This window comes from Agelaius phoeniceus, chromosome 28, assembly GCF_051311805.1.
Source record: "Agelaius phoeniceus isolate bAgePho1 chromosome 28, bAgePho1.hap1, whole genome shotgun sequence".
NCBI lineage: Eukaryota > Metazoa > Chordata > Aves > Passeriformes > Icteridae > Agelaius > Agelaius phoeniceus.
Genome location: NC_135292.1, coordinates 4784990 through 4803650, shown reverse-complemented (window position 1 = coordinate 4803650; position 18661 = coordinate 4784990). Strand labels below are relative to the sequence as shown.

At 55.7% G+C, this 18661-nt stretch overlaps 1 protein-coding gene and 1 pseudogene across 1 annotated transcript in view; one reads left to right on the top strand and one right to left on the bottom strand.

The window, feature by feature from the left end:
• LOC143696087 (uncharacterized) overlaps positions 1-18661 on the bottom strand; it is a 62384-nt gene that overhangs the window by 5116 nt on the left and 38607 nt on the right. The gene's annotated exons all lie outside the window — the stretch shown is intronic.
• LOC143696025 (serine/threonine-protein kinase pim-1-like) lies at positions 2405-16357 on the top strand (annotated as a pseudogene).

Here is an 18661-nt window from a genome sequence, read left to right as displayed (position 1 = left end):
AATTTTCAAGTGTTAAAATTAAGATTAACTGAGGTGAGGGGCCTGGGCCTTCCAGACAGGGAAAAAGAATTTGAATTATAGGTGGACGTTAAACAGGGTCTTGCCAAAGGAATTCTTGTGCTAAAATGTTTAACCCAGTGGCCAGAGAGCAGCCTCATTGTCTGCAGAATTGTGCAGCCACAGCTTCCGTGGGAGCAGAGGCCTGAAAACTGATGACAACAGGAGGATCTCCTAGAGTTCAAGTCTGGCATCAAGTTAAAGCTTTGACAACCAAAAGAGCCTCTAAATGGATGAGCAGGGCTCGGTGATTACAGTATGAAACTTGTTCAGTGGCACAGGAGGATTCAGAACTGAGGACAGGGCAAGGGTTTAACCCAGCCTCCTGTTTGAACAGCCTGGAGAGGGGCTGGCAAGGAACCCAGGACTGCACTCAAGGGACAGAGCTCCCGAGCCAGGCTGGGAGAGATTGATGGGACATTCCCTGGCCTGAGGGAGACAATGTGTTTGTGGATGGCTCTGCAAGGGCAGCAGGAGGGAAAAGAGCTACAAGACAGGCTGTTATTAAGGAAGGGGAATCAGACAAAGCGCAGGTCACCGGCCCATGCTCAGCTCAACCCGCGGAGCTGTGGGTGCTTGTAAGAGCCTGGCACTGAAATGCCCTGAGCAGGAAGGCTTCAAAATCTTCTGCTGACACCATGGCACCTAACAGGGGGGCAAAAGCAATTCTGACTGCTTCAGCAATCACTGGATCACTTATTAACCTATTGCTAAAACAAATAATTCAAAGATAATGGATTGTGGAAGCAATAGATTCAGATGGGGAACTCATTTTACAGGAAAGACCCTTCAGGGGGTTATGGCAGCTTTAGGAATACAATGGGACCTCCATAACCCCTGGCAAGCCCAGAGCTCGGGTTGGGTAGAAAGAATGAATGGGGAAATAAAGAAACACCTTTGGAAGCTGGAGATAGAAACCAAGATGCCATGGGTACAGCTTTTGCCATTGGCCTTGGCAAGAAAAAGAGCCAGACCCAAGGCAGATATTCAATTATCTCCCTTGGAATTCATGTCTGGAATTCCTTACCTGGGCAATTCTCCACCTAGTGCAGGGTGGAAATAAGGGATGTAAATGTAAGGCAGGCTGTAGCCAGGATCCTGTCTCCTGTGGAATCTCTCCCCCAGGAAGCTGGGCTGGCACAGAGCCTGCCCTGGGACTTTGCTGTTGCCAACACCCAGCCAGGCCATCGGCTCCTGCCTAAGGAGTGCAAAGCAGCACCACTGGTGGCCAAGGGGCCCATGCCAAGTGTCCCTGAGGCCAGAAACAGCCGCCAGCACAGCTGAGCACGGGGGGACCCCTCAGCCTGGCCTCAGGGACAACTGGGAGTGTCTGGGAGTAACTGGGATCAAACTGGAGGTGACTGGACTTATACTGGCAGCAACTGGGACCACAGCGGGGGCAAATGGCATCGGGTAAGGTGTGACCGGGCTCATCCTGGAAGTGCCTGGGGCCACACTGGGCTCTTCCTGAGAGGGACTGAGAGTGAAAGGAACCATACAGGGCATGACTGGGAGCCGCTGGGACCGTGTCGGGGGCAACTGGGATCCTACCGGGAGTGATTTGGACCATACTGGGAGTGACCGGGAGCCACCGGTGAGGCGGCGGCGGAGCTGGGAGGCGGCCGCAGCGCAGGTGGGAGCCGCGCTGGGTTGTGCGGGGGCTCGGGGCTCGCTGCGGGCCTCGGGGGCGGCAGGGGGCTCGGGCGGGTTCCTTGTGCCGTGTCCGGCCCGTGGTGCCGCTGCCGTGAGGGCGCTGCGGGAGCGGCTGCCCGCGGTCTCCTTGCGGCCGCTGCCTCGGCAGGAGCCACTGCCGGAGCAGCGCTGGCTCGGCCCGGTTCCTGTGGCTGGCACAGGGGCGGCTGCCCCGTGCCCGCGGCTGTGCGGGGAAATTCACGTGGCCGGAGGTTTCCGTGCCCCGAGGAGACAGAGGAGTCCTGTACAAGTGACTTTATTGCTGAGCAGAGGGAGAGGCCGTGGCGCATTTGCCGTGCGCTCGCTGCCATTGTTGTAGTTCGCAGCCTCCTTTTTATCCTCATTTTCCCGGCTCATCTCCCTCTCCCTTTGCCCACTGGCTGAGGTACTTGGAAGGTTCAGACCTCCCGATCTGCCAACTGCACGTCCTCGTTAATGTGCACCCCCACTTTTGTAGAACAGCCGATATTCACGGCTCTGTTAAGTCTTTTTTGTTCTCGACGTTCAGGAATTTAGCGGGACTTTCTGTGAGCAGCAGTCCATGTTAATTAATAACATTTATTGAAGCTGGTGGTTTCGCCCGTTACTTCCTTATCTACAAGCCCCTGGCCCCTCGCTCAGCTGCTGAATGAGCTGCACTCTCAAGGTCCGGAGCATGGTAAAAAGGTGAGAGGTGCTGCAGCACATCAGAGCAGAAGCAGCATTCGTTTAACCCATGGTCTGCCAGGGAACCACAAAACCATGTCCCATTCCCATCCTTTCCACGTTTGGACTGGTACATGAGCTGCTTTTTTGTTTCCTTTGTTATCTGTTTCACCACTTTGGCTTTGTCATCTATTTGCCAAGACCAGTTTGAGTCATTTGATTTTCCACAAACTCCTCTTTTCTCTGCTAACAGATGATCTGATCCCATCCCATGGTGAAATGTTGTGTTCCTCATTTCAGTGGATTGCTCAGCAGGAAGGTCAGGAGCTGGAGCTGTCTGGTTGGTTATTCCGAGGCCAGCTTGTAATCTAATGGTGCCATTGAAATGAGGAATGGGTTCTGTGGCTCCTGATATGAATTGGTTTGGGTTCCCAGGGGCTGGTGCATGGTGTTGTAGGATTTGTTCTGCTGGCCGTTCATCTTTTCCCCATCTTTGGCCGCTCTCTCCAGCCAGGGCTGCATCAATTGACCATTTGTCTCTAATTAAATCATCAAATACTTGGATTCCCAACTGATTTCCCGGAACTTGTGGTAGCAAGAACATCTCAGTGCTCTAATCCACCCTATATAACATAGACAGTGACAGCACACGTTGGAGTGGGCAGAGGGATGATTCCCCCCCATTTATTTATAGTGAAGTTTTCCCAACATTCTCCATTTGCTGTTTCCCTTTGCAGCTTCACCCGTTTCTGTTGCAGGGTCAGATATCCTCACCCCGGGCTCTGCCTTGAGCTGTGCAAATTCCATCAGTGCAAGCAGGCAGAGCTCGGGGTGAGGGGCAGGGGGAACCAGCCCAATTCCTGCCCCAGGCAAGAGACCCAGGTACATTGGCCAGGCTTTGCCCAGCAGGGTTCATTTGCATTCCTAAAGCTCCTCTCCTGGCTGACTAGAACCAAAGCTTCTCTTCCAGGGCTGCCATCTGGTGAGTCACATGTGGCCCCCCGGAATCTGCTTTTTTAAAAAAAAGTATTCACTATTTAAGAGTTAAAAGTATCACGGTTAAAGCTCTTCAATTTTGCAAAATGCAACATAAAGGCGAACATGGACCAGACCCAGACCAAAAATTGATTCTCACCCTTCTGTCCCAAACCTACCTGACAATATAAAGTAGGATTATTATAAAAAATGTTTCTCATGTTGTAATCTTATCACTGAAACTGTAGGGAAAACAAAAACTCTCCAAGAATCTCTTTAGTGTGAGAGAGTCAAGGCATTACTTGGTTCTGGCCAGGATGTGCAACAGAAATACTTTCATCCACACATAGCCCAGCTGTGCAGAACAAATCATTCCATGACATGTCAGTTTTACCCGATTTTTCCTAAACTTTACGTAGTCTGAACCAATCTAAATCCACTGCTTTAATGTTCATTGCTTCCAAGTCGTGTAAGTTTTTAGTATTTGGTTTCCTATTAGACTCGGATTTCTTCCCCTCTGCTGTGAATTCCGCCCACACTCCTGGATTTCCTTCTCAGCCTTTTCCAGACCAGGTGTCTCCAGCTGTGCGGGGGCAGTGTCTGGGGTAGCTGTTGGTTGCTGTTTGCTGCGGGGCGTTGATGTTTTGTTGCTGGTCGTTATCTCTGTGGGTGTCTTTTGGGCTATTCCCAGTCTGTTCGGATGTTAAACTCGTCTCCATTGAGTGGTGGAGATGAGTTTAACATCCGAACAGACTGGGAACCCCTTAAATAAAACCTTTAAAATTTCTTTCCCAAAGGCAAACCTTTGAGTAGAGAAACATTTCTGAGCAGAGAAAGAAGATTTAAAAGAACCAGGATGGGTACATTTTGCAGCAGTGCAGTCGCAGGCAGCCCAGAGTGTGGGTGTGAGTGAGCCCCAGGGTGGAATTGTGCCGCGGTGCTCCCCAGCAGCTGTGGCAGTGCAGGCCCAGCCAGCGCTGGAGCTGCAGCAGCGGCAGCGAGGCTTGGCCGCAGTGGCTGGAGGTGCCAGGGGAGGGTGGCCAGGATTCCCGAGGGTTTGAGCAGAGGATCTGTGGGCAGGCCCAGGGGCTTGGCCCGCTGTGGAGCCCTGGCTGCTGCTGCGTTGCCTTCAGGGCAGGCTCAGGGGCGGCTCCCATGGTCCTGCTGCAGGCGGGAAGTGCAAATCTCCGGGGCTTCAGAGCCCCTGAGGCCAGGCTGAGGGGTCCCCCCGTGCTCAGCTGTGCTGGCGGCTGTTTCTGGCCTCAGGGACACTTGGCGTGGGCCCCTTGGCCACCAGTGGTGCTGCTTTGCACTCCTTAGGCAGGAGCCGATGGCCTGGCTGGGTGTTGGCAACAGCAAAGTCCCAGGGCAGGCTCTGTGCCAGCCCAGCTTCCTAGGGGAGAGATTCCACAGGAGACAGGATCCTGGCTACAGCCTGCCTTACATTTACATCCCTTATTTCCACCCTGCACTAGGTGGAGAATTGCCCAGGTAAGGAATTCCAGACATGAATTCCAAGGGAGATAATTGAATATCTGCCTTGGGTCTGGCTCTTTTTCTTGCCAAGGCCAATGGCAAAAGCTGTGCCCATGGCATCTTGGTTTCCATCTCCGGCTTCCAAAGGTGTTTCTTTATTTCCCCATTCATTCTTTCTACCCAACCCGAGCTCTGGGCTTGCCAGGGGTTATGGAGGTCCCATTGTATTCCTAAAGCTGCCATAACCCCCTGAAGGGTCTTTCCTGTAAAATGAGTTCCCCATCTGAATCTATTGCTTCCACAATCCATTATCTTTGAATTATTTGTTTTAGCAATAGGTTAATAAGTGATCCAGTGCTTGCTGAAGCAGTCAGAATTGCTTTTGCCCCCTGTTAGGTGCCATGGTGTCAGCAGAAGATTTTGAAGCCTTCCTGCTCAGGGCATTTCAGTGCCAGGCTCTTACAAGCACCGAGAGCTCCGCGGGTTGAGCTGAGCATGGGCCGGTGACCTGCGCTTTGTCTGATTCCCCGTCCTTAATAACAGCCTGTCTTGTAGCTCTTTTCCCTTCTGCTGCCCTTGCAGAGCCATCCACAAACACATTGTCTCCCTCAGGCCAGGGAATGTCCCATCAATCTCTCCCAGCCTGGCTCGGGAGCTCTGTCCCTTGAGTGCAGTCCTGGGTTCCTTGCCAGCCCCTCTCCAGGCTGTTCAAACAGGAGGCTGGGTTAAACCCTTGCCCTGTCCTCAGTTCTGAATCCTCCTGTGCCATTGAACAAGTTTCATACTTTAATAACCGAGCCCTGCTCATCCATTTAGAGGCTCTTTTGGTTGTCAAAGCTTTAACTTGATGCCAGACTTGAACTCTAGGAGATCCTCCTGTTGTCATCAGTTTTCAGCCTCTGCTCCCACGGAAGCTGTGGCTGCACAATTCTGCAGACAATGAGGCTGCTCTCTGGCCACTGGGTTAAACATTTTAGCACAAGAATTCCTTTGGCAAGACCCTGTTTAACGTCCACCTATAATTCAAATTCTTTTTCCCTGTCTGGAAGGGCCATGGCCACTCGCCTCAGTTAATCTTAATTTTAACACTTGAAAATTCTGTGTTTCCTCCTTGTGTCCATCCATCCAGTTTGTTGACTGGCAGGATAGGAGTGTTGTAGGGAGACACCCTTGGCTCCAATGCCCTGCCTTTAACAGGGACTCAATACCAGGCTGTGAGCCCTTCCTTCCCTCTCTTGGAACAGGGTAGTGCTTGTCCTGGTTGCTTTAATTTGTAGAGGCTCCATATCTAATTTTCTGTACTTCCCTGGGGCTGCCCACACTTCTGGGTTCACTTCAGCATAGGCCTTGTCAGACTTTTGACACAGAGGTACAACAGAACTAGCCTCTGTATCCCTTTTTACAGTACTAAAATCCAGCTCTCAAACTCCTTCCTAGTTAATTACAATCACAGGAGGAAGAAAAAGAAATTCATTTATTTCAAACCTATCCCCCACAGCTTCTAATAGTGGTTGAACAAATCATACCTGCTCATCTTTCCCACTCATTCCCTTAAAAATTAAAATATTCCTTTACTATTTTCCCCTTTAGGTCTAAGATTCAGAGCAGATTGAGAGGCCCCTGTGTCCATCAGGAAATGCCTCCTCTCAATGCAGACCCACCTGAATGTTCTCAAGGGCTCCAGTGTGGAGGGTCCCTGGTGTGATGGGAGCTGTGACAGCCCTGCCAATCCATGTCCATCACGGGCTGGACTTGCTGGTCCTGAGGGTGCTGCTGTCTCTGCTTGCAGTGTCCTTGTGCCCTGCAGCCGGAGCCCTGATTCCTTGCCAGGGGCTGTTTGGGTGGGCTGTGCCCTGCCGAGGAGGGCAATGCCTCTGCCGGGTGCTTGCGGCCGAGCCGTGCCCTGGGTGCTGGGGCCCCCTTGGGCCCTGGGGCTGATCCCTCAGGGGCTGTAGGAGCTCTGCCCTGGCCTTTGCCTTCAGCTTGGCCTTTTGCTGCTCCCTTCTTGCACTCACCTGCTGGGCCTTTGTGCCCAAGTGCTGCAGGGCCTTCTTCTGCCCCTCCTGCAGCCCCCCTCAGTGCCTGTGGGTGCTTGTCTTGCTTTACAAGACAGGCGTCTGCTTGGGAAGGCAGAAAAAGCCTCTCTTGGAATGGAGAATGCAAACCCCCTCCCTCTTAATTTTTAGGATAGTGAAATCAAGGGGCTCTCAGGCAAAGATATGGGATTAGGAATAACGGTTCTTTACTAGTGTGTATAATATAATAATAGTAGTGTGTATCAACAGCTCCGGCAGTGACAACAAACAGAGCCCGGAGCCGGTCCCGGCCTTTCGGCTGCGGCGCTTTCCCCTTGGGTGCAGTTCCGGGCACGGCCGGCAGGGGCGCCGGTGGCTCCCGCGGGGCGGGGCAGCGCATCCCTGCCATGGGAACCTCTCTGAACGGCAATAGAGCAATCCCTTCATCTAACTCTTTCACTTTTTTACCTTCTGTAGCCTTTCTCCCGTGTTTTGGGAAAGAATTTGGAGAGGGCTGCCTTTTAACTGAGCTCCTAGTGTTTCGATAAGGTGCTTCCTGTAGAGAGAGGGATTTTCCCTGAACAGCCGGAGCTGTGGTTACCAAGGGGACGTAACTCAGAGCAGGAGGGGTCAGGGGAGGATATCCCGCCGAGGCTCGGTCGGAGTGTGGGCAGGGTCTGCTGCCGGAATCGCCAGAGGGGGATCTTCCCGTGGAGGCCGAGCCGGAGCGTGGGCAGCCCCCACATGGCTTATGGCGGCTGATCCGGCAGCTCCCGGCAGAGAAAAGGCAGGTGGGAGACCCCGGCAGCAGCAGCGGCGCTGCCCAGCGCAGCTGGCACGGGCAGGGCAGCCGGGGATGGGATGGCTGGGACCCACCCTCGGTGCGGTCGGCGCGGTGACCTCGGCCCACGCGGCAGGACAGAGCAACCCCATCTTGCCCAGCATGGCCGGCAGAGCGGCCGCGGGCCGGGCAGTGGGGCCAGGGCACACAAATTCACCGCCAGCGCCGGGGCAGGTGGAGCTGCCCTGGGCAGTGAGCCCGCACCTGGGATGGAAACCGGGGCAGGCGGAGCTGAGGCGGGCAGCGAGCCGGGACCCGGGACAGGCGCCTCGGCCGCCAACGGAGGGGGCAAGAGCTGCAGAGGATCCCACTCTCTTTCTGACTTTTCCTCTTGTTCCCCTCCCTTTCATTTCCCCTTTTTATTTTCTTGTTTTTTCCTCGGGTGTTTCTGATACTTCAAAGATTTTTATTCTCCTAAAATCTCCTGTCTAACATATGGCATATTCTCTTTCTTCTAGATTAAATGGGTTTTTTTCCAAATAAATCCAGAAGCTAACAAATCTAAACTTCTGCTTGGATATTTTGAAATGGTCGACGAGCTAACTCATGACCTCCTAATGTTGTTTTTCTCATCACCTTTTTATTTATCCTTTGGCAAATTAAGCATCTTTCAGTGACTTGCTTTGCTACACCAAAAATCCCAGTGCACCCAAAATTCCTTAAAAAATGATCACACAAAGCTTGAGTATGCCAGTGGGGTTTCTGATGCACGTCTTCTAATCTTTTCCTAGTAAGCACATTTTATTAAGTCATGTAGAAGTTTCTATTTCCCTGATTTATCTTGTTCATTTCCTATCTTGTTTAATTCTTTTTTCTCGGCTTCCCTAAACTTTGGAATTTCCAGTTTTTCCTCGTTTGGAGTGAATATTAAACTAACTCTTTCAGCTCCATTTTCTGCTGCATCCTTAGCTTTGTGATCTGCCCCCAGTTTGCCCAGTTTGCCTCTCCTTTGGCCCGGGCCGGGTTCCCCCCGCCCGCAGCGGCTGGGAGCAGCCGAGAGCCCCGCGCTGCCCATGCCGACCTGGCCCGGCTCCATGGCCGCTGCTGCCGCGGGCTGCGAGGGCTGCGGGAACGGGGCACCGAGGGTGTGGCTGCTGCTGGGGGAGGAGGAGGAGGGAGGGAGGAGCAGGGATGGAGGGGGAGGAGGAGGCGGGGTTAGGGGGTAGGAGGAGGGGGAGGAATGGAAGGGGCGGGATAGAAGAGGAGATGGGGGTGGGGATAAGACAGGGGAGGAGGAGGAGGGGGGATGAAAGAGGAGGAGCGGGAGGAGAAAGAGCAGTGAAGGACGCGGGGTTAGGGGGGAGGAGGAGAGGGAGGTGGAGATAGGACAGAGGAGGAGCGGGAGGAAGAGGAAGAGGAGGGACAAAGGCGGATCAAGGCTGAGCTCAGGGAGCCACGCGGTCTCGAGCCCTGCCTGAATTCGCAGCCCCCACCTGTGGGATCATCGCCCCCCCCATGGCGCAGGTGAGCGGGGAGGGGGAGCCCGGCCCGGATGTCCCGGGGGGTCCCTGGGTTGGGTTTTTGGGGGGATGTTTGGAGAATGAAGAAGTCCAAGGCTGAGCGGAAAAGGCCCCTCGGGGAGACATCGGGGGGGTGGCGATGGCGGCTGCGGGCAGAGGCAGCCTGGAGGAGCAGAGCCCTGTGTCCCCCAGGAGGCCAAAGTGGGGAGGCCAGAGAGGGGGGAGCGCCGCCATTGGCGGGAGCCTCAAGAGCCTGGAGAGGGGCAGGGGGGACTCCTTGGAGCCGCTGCAGTGCAGAGCAGAGAATGAGGGGAGAAGGGAGCCCGGGAGCCCAAAGAGCCCCGGCATCCCGAAATGGGGAGAGCCAAGAGGGGGCAGTGCGTCCCCAGAGACGGCCTGGGGGGATCTCGTTGCCCTTGCCTGTGGCATGGAGGCAAATCCCATGCTGTCCTTGTCCTTCCTCGCCCAGAGCAGGAGCTGAGCATGGAGAGCAGGGAGGACAAATGCCCGCGGCAGAACCTGGTGGCAGAGGCCGTTTTGAGCGGCTCCACGGCGCAGGAAGCCAACGGGGAGGAAAAGGCCCGGAGCTGCCGCACGAGGAGGGGCTGCAAACGCAGATGGTGGGGATGTGAGGGGGAAAGAGCCAGCCTGGGCCGGGAAGGCGGCCGGAGATGGAGGCAGAGCTCGGAGCTGGTGCTCCATGAGCAGCTCCATGATGGGGAGAAGCCCCACACGTGCGTGGAGTGTGGGAAGAGCTTCAGGTGGAACTCCGAGCTGATCAAGCACCAGAGGATCCACACTGGGGAACAGCCCTATGAGTGTGGGGAGTGTGGGAAGAGCTTCAGCTGGAGCTCCAACCTGATCAGGCACCAGAGGACCCACACTGGGGAGAGGCCCTATGAGTGTTCCAAGTGTGGGAAGAGCTTTCAGACCAGCTCCCATCTTCTCCTGCACTATCAGAGTCACACAGAGGAGAGGCCCTTCCAATGCCCCGACTGCGGGAAGGGATTCAAGCACAACTCTGACCTCATCAAGCACCAGCGCATCCACACAGGGGAGAGGCCCTACGAGTGTGATAAATGCAGGAAGAGGTTTCAGACCAGCTTCAATCTCCTCCGGCACTATCGGATTCACACAGAGGAGAGGCCATTCCAATGCCCCGACTGTGGGAAGGGATTCAAGCACAACTCCACCCTCGTCAGGCACCGGCGCATCCACACTGGGGAGAGGCCCTACGAGTGTCCCCAGTGTGGGAAGAGCTTCTCCTGCAGCTCTACCTTGACCCAACACCAACGGAGGCACCGGTAAGGGAAGCCCTGCGAGTGCCCCGAGTGCGGGAAGAGCTTCGTGCGCTGCTGCAGCTCCATCCCCCACTGGAGGAGGCACTTTGGGCACAGCCCTGGTCACTCACATTCCCTGTGATCCATGTTGGGAACACGCCTGGCTGCTTCTCCTTTTGTTTGGCCTGAATTTTTTTCTCTTCTCCATGTGTTTCCAATCCAAAAGCCAAGAGGGATGAATCTGTCACCTCAAAAGCACTCAAATCCCTCTGAAAATAACTGAATTTTAACCCAAAAAGGCTCAATCCTACCTCAAATTCCTTGTTCCCTCCTCAAAAAACCTCAATCCCATGCTAAACTCTCCATTCCACAGCCACCAGGGTGAGATGGGGTTAGAAGGGGACTGGGAGAAGTGGGATCCCAATTTGGAGCAATGGGATGGGGATTGTGTGGGCCTGGGTGTGTGGGATGTATTTGATAGCAAATAAAACTTTCAGAGTTACTGATTTCTGTCCCGTTCATTTTCAGTCAGTTCTGTTTGCAGAGTGCCACCTTCTCAGCTGATTCAATTCCTATAAAAATCCCATTTTTTAAATCATCTAGCCTCTAACAATTAAAAAACCAATATCCAAATAAAACCACGCACCCCCAATAAACCTTTTAAAAATAATTTTAATTGTTTTGGAGTACTTAAGGATGTTATTAAAGTTTAATTGTTTGGTTGAAATGTCTGAGAAATTGCACTGGTGTTTGGTTTTGTGTTTAGTATATTTGTAATATGAATTGTTTTACTAAGGTGTGTTAGATTGCTTGGTAGTTTCTTTAGATATTTTTTATCTAAAGTACATTAGTCATCGAGTTAAAATTTTCAAAAGGTATTTCTTGATATATAATTTGTTTATTTATATGCATTGGTAATATTATAGTAATAGTTGTATCTTTGGTTTGAATCATTGTTGGAGTATTGTAAAGAAGAGTTGAGATTTTTATATTTTATTTTTATTATAATTTTTAAAATTTCAATTATTATTTCTTTGTTTATAATTTTATTGCAATTTGTTGCGGGGATAGGAAGGAAGTTCAAGGGCAGGAACATTTTTTCCTGGCTGGGAACGGGAATTCCAGACCCTGGGAGTGTGTGCAGGACCCCACAGACTGGGATCAAATATGGGCTTGGATCCTTTGGATTGGGGCTGCACAGGCTGGGACCATATGGATCAGGACCACACAGACTGAGATCAACTGGACTGGGATCAAATATGGGCTGGGACTGTTTTTTAAACTAACTTTGTTATAAGTTTTTATTTCTGTTGTTAATTAAGCTCAGTGAAATAGCTGCTTGTGTTAAACTGCCTGCTTGGGTGGGATAACATCCAATGCACACGGGATGAGGACACCTGTACAGATCTGCCAACTATCAGCACTCCCCGTCTGAACGCAGAGTGCACCAAGGCCCAAAAACTGGAGGTGATAAAGAGAATGGACTAAAACCACAGCCAAGAAACACACATGCTCTGAAAAGGCAGACCCAGGGAGGGGCCATGTAAAATCATTCCTGGAATATGTAAAGTAGTTGATGGATATGCGTGAGGGTCTATGAATATGCACCAGGCTGATGTAAGGGGAAAGGTATTTCAGGGCGATGCTGATTCCTTGGTTGTGGCTTTAGTCCATTCTTATCACCTCCAGTTTTTGGGCTTTGGTCCATTCTGACTCTGAAATTTAGGTTTTGGGATTTTTAGTATGTTGTGGATGGAAGCAAAATGGAGGGCACAGTGTTTTGTCCTGGGTTTCTTCTTCATGCTTCTTCCTTCTTCTTCATGGGTTTGGGTGGCTTTTTGTAATTGGGCAGAAATTCCACATTGCAGGCTCTTTGGGATCAGTTATTGGGTTAAAAGGGAAAATAATCTAGGTGTCAGTTCCTAATTGGATAGTTTAGTCTTAAAAGACCTTGGAACAAGAGATTGTTGGCCATTTTGTGCCTTCTACTGAAAAGCTGCTGAACTCCCAGTAATGAGGCTGTTTTACTGATAAGAAATAATAAACACTTGAGTCTGAACATGAATTACTGTCTCAAGTGCCTTCAATCCAGAGCCAGTGAAACCAACAACTGGTACCCCACAGCTTGAGGTAGTGCCAAGGCAGAACTTGTTCATGCTCTTTTCCCCTGGTGATTTTCTACTCCCGTCCAGACTCTGATAGCAAAGCCGTGCTGGTGACAAAAGATTGACCTTGGCATCCTGGGGCGCTTTCTGGGTGGGTGTTTGAATCTGCTTTTCCAGGCCTCGGGCTGAGCAGGGTGAGGCCGAGGCCTGGGCCCCTCCAGGCGGCGCCGGGAGCCCCGGGGCAGCGGCGAGGGGCGGCCCTGAGGGGCGGCACAGGGGGCATTTCCCCCGAGCGGGCGGGCGGGCGGGCGGCGGGGAAAGGCGCCCTGGGCCCAAGGGCAGGCACAAGGGCCCCGGCTCTCTGCAGTGCGGGCGGCCCAGCGCCGATCGCTGCTCCCGGAGCCGCTGCCAGGGCCGGGTCTCCTCCCCGCCGCTGACCCTGCACCTGCAGCGCTGCCTCCGCCTCTGCCGGGCTCCCCGGCACGGACGGCAAGGACGTGGACACGCTGCAGCAGGGGCCCAGCAGGGACACCCAGATGGTGCCGGGGCTGCAGCTCCTCTCCTGCAAGGAAAGGCTGACACAGCTCGGCTTCTTCAGCCTGGGAAAGAGACCCAGCCTTGATCCAGCTGCGGCCTTCCAGTACCTGAGGGCAACACACAAGAAAGCTGGACAGGGACTTTGTACGAGGGCAGGCAAGGACAGGACAAGGGAGCATGGATCCAAATGGAGAGAGATTAGGTTTAGGTAAGGGATTCAGAAAAAAGACTCTCCTGGAACAGGTTGCCCAGAGAAGGTGGGCGTGTCCCGTCCCTGACAGTGTTCAAGGCCAGGCTGCATGGAGCTCTAGACAAGCCGGTCCAGTGCAAGGGGTCCCCAGCCACAGCAGGGGGGTTGCAGCCATGGGATTTTCCAGATCCCTTCCAAGCCAAACCATGCCACGACTCCATGATTCTGGGATACTTCCCCTCCTCATCCTCTGGCAGAAAAAGAAACTTGGCCCCAAGTTCCACACTGCAGACCATGTCTTTTGGCAGCCTGCAACTGTGTCAACAGAGGATGAAAAGAGATGACATTACTGACACGATTTCCCTTTTCTACTTGAAAAGTAAATGCTCTGCTCCTGTCCACTCTGGCAAAATTGTCACAAGAGGCAATTGTTCCCCACGAAATGCTTGGTCTCATGCAAAGAAGAAAGAAGCCAGAAGCCAACAGTCTTCGTTATTGCTACGTTGTTTTCTTTGGTTACTTCTCTAATAGGAATGACTTTGGTGTGTGATTTGTTTGTTTCTCTCTTTCGTTCCTTGGGGCGCGCGGCGGCTCCTCCGTTGGGTTCCCCGGGCAATGGAGGAACGGCCGCGATCTCCGGCGGCTCCGCAGCAGCAGCAGCAGCAGCAGCAGCAGCAGCAGCAGCGCTTCTCTTGATTGGTTTTCCACTCGACTTCCCACTCGCTCCCCATCCTCTTCTCCCTCTCACACTCACTCTACTCCCGTCCCGTGCTGGGCCGTGCCGTCCATGTTCCGCCTCTCCCAGCCCGGCTGATGCCGCGTCCCGCAAGGCGCCCCTCGGCGGGGCCGCCCCGTGCCCGCCCCTGCCCGGCCCGCCGTGGTTCCGCCTCGGCCGGGCTCTCTCCGTCCTGGCTGCGGCGCCGCTGGAAGAGCCGCTCGCTCTGGTGCTGGCGGAGCAGCGCGGGCTTTTGGCTGCGCCTGGTGCGGGCTCTGGCCCAGCCCCGGCCGAGGCCCCGGCCCCGAACGAAGCCCCTGCCGCGGTTCCGCCCGCAGCCGCCCCGCTGCCGCCCGGCTCCCGCCCCGTGGCTGACAGCGTGGCCGGCAGCTCCCCCGCTCCGAGCTCCGCCGCTCGCCAGCTCGGCCGCCGGCCCCGAGCCGCCGCAGCCCGGGGCGGCTCGGCAAGCAGCAGCGCGCCGGGCGGGCGGGTGCCCCGGGCAGAAGAGCGGCAGCGCGGTGCCGCCTGCACGGGCGGAGAGGCCTCCCCTGGAGCAGCTCTAGCGGCAGGGCCCGCTGCTGGGCAGCGGCGGCTGCGGCAGCGTTTACTCCGGTCCCCGCCTCGCCGACGGCGCCCCGGGAAGAGACGGGGCCGGCTCGGAGGGCGGCGGGCGATGAGCTCAGCCTTGGCTCGCAGGCGGCCATCAAGCGAGTGTCCCGGGAGCGCATCTCGGAGTGGGCGCGGCTGGGGAGTGAGCGGGGCCAGCGGGAGGAGCCGGCGGGGCGTGCCGGGCGGGGCTGAGGCGAGGCCCAGCAGGGCGGCAGCCGGAACGCTGCGAGGGCAGCGAGCGTGGAGTGAGCGGGGGCCGCGCAGCGCCCCGGGCCGGGCCATGGCGAGCCGCGGCGGGGCCGGGCAGGGCTGCCCAAGGCACGGCGCAGCATCGGCTCCGCTGACGGCACCGCGGTCCCCCCGCAGCGCAAGGGCGCCCTTGTGCCCCTGGAGCTGGCGCTGCTGTGGATGGTGTCGCGGCCTGGCTTCCCCGGCGTCGTGCGGCTCCTGGACTGGTTCGAGGTGCCCGAGGGCTTCGCGCTGCTCATGGAGCGTCCGCAGCGCTGTCAGCACCTCTGGTACTTCCTGCACGAGCGGCGGTTCCTGACGGAGCCCGTGGCGCGGGGGCTGTTCCGCCAGGTGCTGGAGGCCATGGGGCACTGCAGCAGCCGCGGCGTCCTGCACCGCCACATCAAGGCCGAGAACGACCTCGTCGACCTGGCCACAGGCGAGGCAAAGCTCATCGACTTCGGCTGTGGCACGATCCTCCAGGACACGTTCTACACCCGGATGTCAGGTGAGCCCAAAGCCGGGGCCCAGCTGGGCAGCAGAAGTTCCTCCCTTGGCTGGCAGAGGGGGAAGAGGGAGGGAAGGAAGGAGGCAAGGAAGGAGGGGGAATCCTTCTTCAGCCAGCTGCAGCCAGGTTGCTTTTTGGCAGGGCAGGGCCTGGCTGTTGTGGAACAGGAGCTGGCTGGGAGGGAGGGTGCAGCATGGGCCTGATGAGCTGCGCCCGTGTCCCATAGGAACGCCGGAGTACAGCCCACCGGAGTGGATCCTCTTTGGCTGCTACCATGGCCAGCCAGCCACCATCTGGTCCCTGGGCATCCTGCTCTATGAGCTGCTCTGAGGGCACCTTCCTTTCCACAGCAACGAGGACATTATCTGGGGCCAGCTCTTCTTCCCGCCCCGGGGGTCTCAAGGTGGGGATGCGCCTTCAAGGCACGAGGGGAAGAACGGGGTTGGGAGGGGCGGCTGGCACATAAGCGTCCTGCTCTTGCAGCTGGTGAGGAGGTGGATCTCCTGGGCTTAGCTGGAGGAGGTGGCACCTGTGCCTCTGTGCTGGTGTCCTCCGCAAGAGAGGATCGATAGGAAGCTTTTGGCTGCAGCTCTGAGCACTCCTGGTGTGGCCTGGGCACTGTGGAATGTGGGAGAGCATGGACAGGAGCCTTGTCCCGCTGAGCGGCGGTTTCTGGTTTCTATCCGCAGAGTGCCAGCCCCTCATCAGGTGGTGTTTATGCATGGAGCCCACAGACAGGCCAGCACTGGAGGACCTTTTTGAGCATTCTTGGCTGCAGGAGCCCTGCCTGGCCCAGGAGACAGCAGAGATGCCTCCCTGTGCACAGGAGGATCCAGGAGCCCAGCAAGCAGCAGCGGCACGCGTCTCGTGGCGCTGGAAGAAAACCCTGGAGCGTTTCCCTGCGGCCGCGGCGCGGAGGAGAGAGCGCAGCCGAGGAGATGCTGCTTCTGCTGGTCCCCGCGAGCTGTGGAGGGAGCGGCTCCGTGCTGCCCGTCCCATTGGAGAAGTGGTGGCAGTGTGGTGAAGGTGCCACGGACTGGGACAGGGGAAACATCCCCCTGCAGCTCAATGGCATCGTGATGTCCCCGCAAGCCAGGGCACAGCTGGCGCGTTCTTCTGGAGCACGACGTGGAGCTGGGAACACCATCCTGGAGCTGGCCGCTGGCGGGGCAGAGCCGATTGGCTTTGGCTGCGGCCCCTGCCTGGAGGACACGCTCTGCGCCCCGATGGAATCAAGATGAGTCCCCAGCCGGCGCAGGGGCGGGGGGATGCTGGTGCTCCCAGGCACGGCAGGGCTCGGCCTGGCCACGCGCCGGAGGTTCCCCGCTCGGCGGCGCTGGGGAATATTAATTTTCCCTCCGGCCGCCGAGCTGCTTTTTGGCAGGACAGGGGATGGATGTTGTGGAAGGGGAGCCGGCTCCTGGCCTTGCTGACAGCTTCTGCCAGCCAGCCTAGCACGGGCTGAGGCGGGGGCAGCCAGCCTGACAAAAGCATCCATCCATGTGGATGGGGGCAGCAGAGGGGGACGGGTTCCGAAGCCGTGCCCCAGCTGGTCTGCTCTGCACGCCCTTGAGGAAGGGGTGCGTTTATGGGCGGGAAAGGTGGGGATTTTCCCTGCCCGTGGACAGGTTTAATTCTCACATGGAGTGGTCAGACCCTCCTCAGGCCCATGAAACGGTGACAGGCTTTGTGCTTTTTCTTGTTTCCAGGTCTTGTTTTGAATTGACTTTCGTGCAATTGTTCTTTGTTTTTCCCAGGAGGATTACACCTGGTGCCCGGACCGGACGGGGAAGCGCCTGCAGCGTCCGTGGAGCGCGTCCAGTGCCAGCGCTGCCCCAGGGGCCACGGTCTGCAGGGACAGCCCCTTCCAGAAGGACGAGGACCTGGTTTGGGATCGGCTCCTCTCCTGGCAGCAGCTCTGCAGAGGTGGGCACCCGGCTCCACAGCTCGGCTGGCAGAAGGGCTCTGGGCAGGCGGCAGCGGGCACACGGGCATCCCGCTCTTGCAGCTGCTGAGGAGGTTGCTGTGCCGGGATTAAGCAGAGGAGGTGGAACGAGGCCTGCCCTGCTGCCCTTCTCTAAAAACAGAGAATGGGTCGGGAGGTTTGGGCTCTGAGCACAGCCAGCAGCCTGGCCCGGGCACAGGCCATGGCGGGACAGGGGGACAGGAGCCTGCTGCCACTGACCGTGGCTCTCTGGTTTCTCTCCGCAGGCTGCCAGCACCTCATGCCATGGGAACGGCACCGCTCGGCCTGCCAGGCTGGGAGGGCTGGAGGGCGGCTGGTGTTCATTTGCTGTCAAAAATAAATTGGGTTTTTTTGTCATTGTCATCATCGGAGCGTTTCTTTCCTCCTTTTCCAAGCTCTTGGCCTCCCTTCCTCCAGGGTAATCTTTTTTCTCCTTCCTCAACCGCTTGATGGCATTTGGCAGGGGGGGTTAAGCAACATGAAAAATTCATCAACAGCTCCTGTTGCCAACTGCAGCAGCCCCTTCAAGAGCCCTGAGCTTCCACCAAGGTCAGTGTGTGCCTTGCAAAAGGAAGTGCTTTGCAGTGATGGGGTTGTTGCCCTGCTGCAAAAGCTGGGAGGAAATCAAAAATGGAAAAATGCCAATTGGGCTCAACCACTGCCCAGGTTCTTCATCTTTTCCCTCTTCTCCATGACAGGCAGGCAGGGCTGGACTCCAGTAAGGTTCAAGTTCTTCGTGCTCTCTGGCATCAAAGGGATCAAGGAAACTCTTGTACGCAGGGACTACAACAGGGCTGCTTGTCAGAACCCAGGAAATTCCTCTGGCTGCCCTGGAGGACTCGAGCCCCTGCCCAGGGTGGTCAGAGACCCTGGCACAGAGCCCAAGACCCCTGTGCCTTTGATTTAGCCCTTGGGAAAAACAAGCTTATATGAAGATTTGTGAGCCATGACACTTTAAGTAGAATGATAGTGAATTTATCCCAGGGTGGAAAATAGATTTTTGGGGGTTTCTAGAATGGGGCTTCAAGGGGCAAGATGGAGGAATCTGGGCTTGTCCATCCTTTCTCCTTTTTCTTGGCCTCCATCTTCTGCTGTGATGGTGGCACTTTCAGTTTGGTTTAGAGTAGGAGCTCACTGTCTAACATAGGTGATAGGTATTGGAAAGTCATTGTAAATATCGTACAGGTAGTTTTTAGGATAAAAAGATAACGCTGCCCTGGGGCAGGCAGAGTGCCTTAGACTGTGTTGCTGAGAGGACCTTGGCAGGACAGGAGAAAGAATTTTATAGATAAGATCCAAGAAACAACCTTGAGAGCCAGAAATGAAGAGCTCTGACTCCTTCTTCGAGCGCCAGGCTGGGAA